Source organism: Octodon degus, unplaced genomic scaffold (assembly GCF_000260255.1).
Source record: "Octodon degus isolate 3935 unplaced genomic scaffold, OctDeg1.0 scaffold00045, whole genome shotgun sequence".
NCBI classification, from domain to species: Eukaryota; Metazoa; Chordata; class Mammalia; order Rodentia; family Octodontidae; genus Octodon; species Octodon degus.
This window is the reverse complement of record NW_004524621.1, coordinates 11,585,301-11,590,327: the sequence shown is the minus strand read 5'-3', so window position 1 is coordinate 11,590,327 and position 5,027 is coordinate 11,585,301. Positions and strand designations below refer to the sequence as shown.

The window sequence follows — 5,027 nt, the reverse complement described above, 5'->3', positions numbered from 1 at the left end:
TATTCATTAGAGAGATCTCTTTTTTAGTTGGAGCTTTCTTTGGTTTTGGTATCACAGTAATACTTGCTTCCAGGAATGAGTCTGGGAGAACTGCTTTCCTTTCAACTTTATTGAAGAGTTTGAGAAAAGTTGACATTAAATCTTCTCCAAATTTCTTCTAGAATTCTGCTGTGAATCCATCAGGACCTGGGATTTTCTTTGTTGGTAGGGTTTTTTTGAGGTTTTTTTGTTTGTTTGTTTGCTTTGTTTTGTTTTTTATTTTTGAAAACACACTTTATCATGGAATATATACAATATTTACTTTGCTTGCATTTGACATGCCACAGAAAATAGAGACAGCCTAACACTAAAAATTTTTGATGAATACAACATGAGTAGAGCATATATTCTGACAATGTCAAATTTTTCCCATAGCCCTTTAATCCTAAAAACAGCTGTCATTTTTTATTCTTATAATCACTGTCTGATAATTTCTTTCTTCATCATAGGCTTAAATATTGGCAAGTCTTCATTAAGTCTCAGTCTCATAAAACCATCTTTTACTTTCTAATGAAGCCATGTTGAGCAATATTTACTGTAATGCAAGGGGAAAGAATCTGGGTCCATCACCAAGTCTGAGAACGTAACAGGAATCTTACAGATGCTTTCAACATTTTAAATACTTTTCTGGTGCTTTTTTCATGGTAATTCTTTCTTTTTCTCCAATTGCCTACTGTCTGATTCCCAATACATTTGGACTATTCAAAATCAAGTTTCAGGAATGGTTTCACGTGAAGGCGGAGGCTGTCTGGGAGTTGTTGTCCTCACTGCTTTTTTTCTCTGTTGATAAACCTATCACAACCAAGTTCTTCTATCAGAGGACTGATAACTTCAGAAGAGTCAGGGCTATGGTAAATGTTAAAATGTCAAAATCTACCCGCTGAGGATCATGCATATAGTCACCTTCACACACTGCTTCTCTGGCTCTGCAGGCTTCCACAAATCACCTGCCGCGTTCTTTCCGCGCCCGTATTCTACTCGGGGCTATCAGGTAATCTTCCAGATCTGGTGGGGGAACTGCTGATAATTTCTAAAACACTTAAGTGAGTGACAGAGGCCGAGATACAACAACACAGCTAGGCTGCCTGCGTTGCCGGCTCTGGACCTGGGCCTGTTCTCAGGACCCTCTTCCTCAAGCCCCTCCCCCCACCCCCAACAACTGGGCGCCCTCTGCCATCCGGACTTCCCTGGACACCGCCCCCATCTGGCTTTCCCTGGCTGCCCGTCCTCCGCGGGCCGCTGCCACCAGTCCTTGCCCGGCGGCCGCCACCACCTGGGCTTCCCTGGGCACTGTTGCTTGGGCTCCCCTGGCCTCTGCCGCCACCGCCACCAAGATCCCTCTGGCCCTCGGCGGGCTCCCCGGGTCGTCACCACCGGGCGTCTTCTGGCCACCGCCAACGGGCCTGCCCTGACCACAGCCAACGGGGCTCCCCTGGCTGCCAACGGGCCTCTCCGGCCGCCGTCACCGCAGCCACCGGGCCTCCCTGGACCTCCTTCGGGCCACAATGGGTTTGGGATCGGGCCCTGCCTCCTGCTGCCTACCCTCGGCCTGAGGGAAGCCGTGTTCACCATCCCTGTCGACCGTCTGCAAGACAGTGATTCCTGTGGGCAGCTGGGACATTTCCGATCGCAGGGTCTGTTTGGCCTCTACTAGAAAACCTGGAACAACGGAACAGAGTGATTACGGGTGTGCACACAACTGCATGTACCTGAGCGCAGTGTGCACCTGTGACCGCTGTGTACACAGATGTGCACAAGCGCAGAGTCCCTGTTGGTAGGGGTTTTTTTTATTACATTTTCAATTTTGTTCTTCCTTATTGGGTTATTCAGAGTTTGTATATCTCCTTGACTCAGCTTTGGCATTTCATAAGTATATAGGAAACTGTCCAATTCCTGTGTTTTCCATCCTGTGAGAGTAAAGATTTTGGAAGTAGGTATTGATGATCTTCTGAATTTCTCTTGGGTCTGTAGTGATTTCACCATTTTCATTCCTTAGTCCATGAATTTGGGGTTTTTTTCTTTCCTTTTTGATTAGGTTGGCTAGGGATTTATCAATTTTTTATCCTTTCAAACAACCAACTCTTTGATTCACTTATTGTTTGTACTGTTTTCTTCATCTCCAATGCATTAATTTCTGCTCTAATCTTTATAATTTCCTGCCTTCTTTGGGCTTTGGGCTTGACTTTCTCTTCTTTTTCTAGGAGCTTGAGGTTCAGCATAAGACCAATTATTTGGGCTTGTTCTGTTTTTCTTAATGTGCAAATTTACAGCTATCAAGTTTCCTCTTGAGACTGCTTTCGGGGCCAGGGAAATGGCCCAGTAGAATAAGCACTTCCCTGTAATCTAAATGGCCTGAGCTCAATCCCCAGTTCTGCCAAAAAAAAAAAAAATTAATAATAAATAAATAAATAATAAGAAAAGACAGCTTTCTTTGCATCCCAGTTTCAGTAAGTTGTATCTGCATTTTCATTGGATTGTAATATTTTTTTAATTTCACCTGTGGGGGCCAGGGAGATGGCTCAGTGGAATAAGCATTTCCCTGGCAAGTGCAAAGGCCTGAGTTCAATCCCCAGTTACACACACACACACACACACACACACACACAAAAAAAGGTTTAATTTCACCTGTGACCCACTGGTTGTTTAGGAGGTTGTTATTTAATTTCCACATATTTATGGTGTTTTTGTAGTTTCTTTTGTCAATAATTTCTAGTTTTAAGGAACTGTGATTAGATAGTATATATGGGACAATTTCAATTCCTTTGCATTTACTTAAGAGTGTTCTGTGTGCTAGTACATGGTCTGTTTTGGAGAATGTCCTGTGTGCAGCTGAGAAGAATGTGTATTCTGTTGTTACTGGGTGAAACACTGTAAAGGTCTACCAAGTCCATTTCTTTCTTTCTCTCTTTCTCTTTTTCTCTCTTTCTCTTTTTCTCTCTTTCTCTCTTTCTCTCTTTCTTTCTTTCTTTCTTTCTTTCTTTCTTCCTCCCACCCCCGCCCCAGGTACCAGGGATTGAACTCAGGATCTTATACTTGCCAGGCAAATGCTTCTTCTACTGAGCTATCTCCCTGGCCCTTTTTAAAATAATCTTTTTTTCCCACGTCAATTTCTTCACAAGTTTGGTTTAGTTCTATCATTTCTTTACTAATTTTTTGCCTAGTTAATCTATCTCTTTGTGACACTGGTGTGGTAAAGTCACCCATTACTATTATATTACTGTTCATTTGATTTTTCATGTCTGTTCAAATTTGTCTTATGTAGGAGAATGCTCCTACATTGGATGTATATATATTTATTATTGTTATCTCTTCCTCTTGCAGCTTAACCTTAACAAGTATGCAGTGACCTTCTTTATCTACTTGGATATTTTTGGTCTGAAGTTGATATTGTCAGCAACAAGGAAAGGATAGCTACCCCTGTTTTTTTCTGATTTCCTCTGGCTTGGAGGATTGTTTGCCATCCCTTGACTTTTAGTCTGTGAATTTTCTTTTGTGTTAAACGTGTTTATTGTATGCAGTGTATTGTTGGATTTTGTTTCTTAATCCACTCTCCTAGTCTGGTTTTTTTTTTTTTTTTTTTTGATTGGTGAATTGAGGTCATTTACATTGATGGTTGTAACTGATATGTATTAGTTTATCTTTGTCATGTTATTTTCCTGCTATAGGATCCATACTTTGTCCCTCTTTTTCATTACTTGCTCTGTTTGGTGGTTCGTTTCTGTTGTTCTTGAAGTTGTGATCACTTCTGTGTCTTTCTAGAATATCTGTCAGTACTCTTTGTAGGGTTGATTCAGTGGTCATGAATTTCTTTAGTTGTTCTTTGTCATGGAAGGATCTTATTTCACCATGGGACTTGATAGATAGTTTTGCAGGGTACATCAGTCTGGGTTGGGAGTTATTTTCTTTTAGGACCTAAAATACTTCATTCCAAGCTCATTTTGATTTGATCATTTTTGTTGACAAATCTGCCATGATTCTAATGGGCTTTCCATTGTAGGTGATGTTTCTTCTTTCAAGGAAGGGAGGCTGTAAACAGATGAATCACTACAAGTCTGATCTAGTAGTGAGACCCTGTACACCCTGTAGATCCTTCCCTAAAAACTACAAAAAAAGAAAGAAAGAAAGAAAGAAAGAAAGAAAGAAAGAAAGAAAGAAAGAAAGAAAAGAAAAGAAAAGAAAGAAAGAGAAAAAGAATATTCTATTCTTTTGCTGAATTTCTGAGATCTTGATTATTGTGTGTCTAGGTGTAGATTTATTGTGTTTATGGCTGTGAGGAGTTCTATATGCCTCAATTACCTGTATATCTGGTTCTTTTCTCATGTTTAGAAAATGCTCTGCTAGTACTTTTACAAACAGTCTTTTTATGTCATTTGTGCTGTCCCCCGTTGCTTCATTGACACCTATTATTCTTATACTATTTTTATTTGCATTGTCTTGAAACTGCTGAGTTTTTATTTCCTGGTTCATTGTTAGTCTTAAGAGCTCTTTTGTTTCATGTTCATTAGCTGCAACTCTGTCTTCAAGGTCTCAAAGTCTATCTTCAGTTTCTTTCAAGCAGTTTTGCCAGCTTTCAGTGGAGTTCTTAATTTCTTGGTTATGTTTGAATCTGTTTTATGCTTCTAATTCTTTCCTGTATTGATCATTCAGTGTTTCCATCATTTTTCTATTCTCTCTCTCTCTCTCTCTCTCTCTCTCTCTCTCTCTCTCTCTCTCTGTATTTGGTGCAGGGCCTCACTGCACAGCTCGGACTCATAGTGATCTTCCTGTTTTCAGCCTCCCCAGTGCTGGGATTACAGGTGTGTGCTATCACCTTCAGACTCTGTCATCAGCTTAGCATGCCCCAGGCGCAGAGAGTACACAGCATGCAGGATGAGGGATGAACCCTGGTTCCTGTGCTTTCCAAAGCAGACAATTAGTCCACTGAGCTATCTCACTGGCTCTTCTATTTTTTCTGTTTTCTTTATCTGTGCTGAGAAATTCTTTCACGA

At 40.8% G+C, this 5,027-nt stretch overlaps 1 pseudogene; it reads right to left on the bottom strand.

The window, feature by feature from the left end:
• Nucleotides 1–803: 803 nt before the first annotated feature.
• Nucleotides 804–1,660, bottom strand: LOC101592666 (annotated as a pseudogene).
• Nucleotides 1,661–5,027: the final 3,367 nt, after the last annotated feature.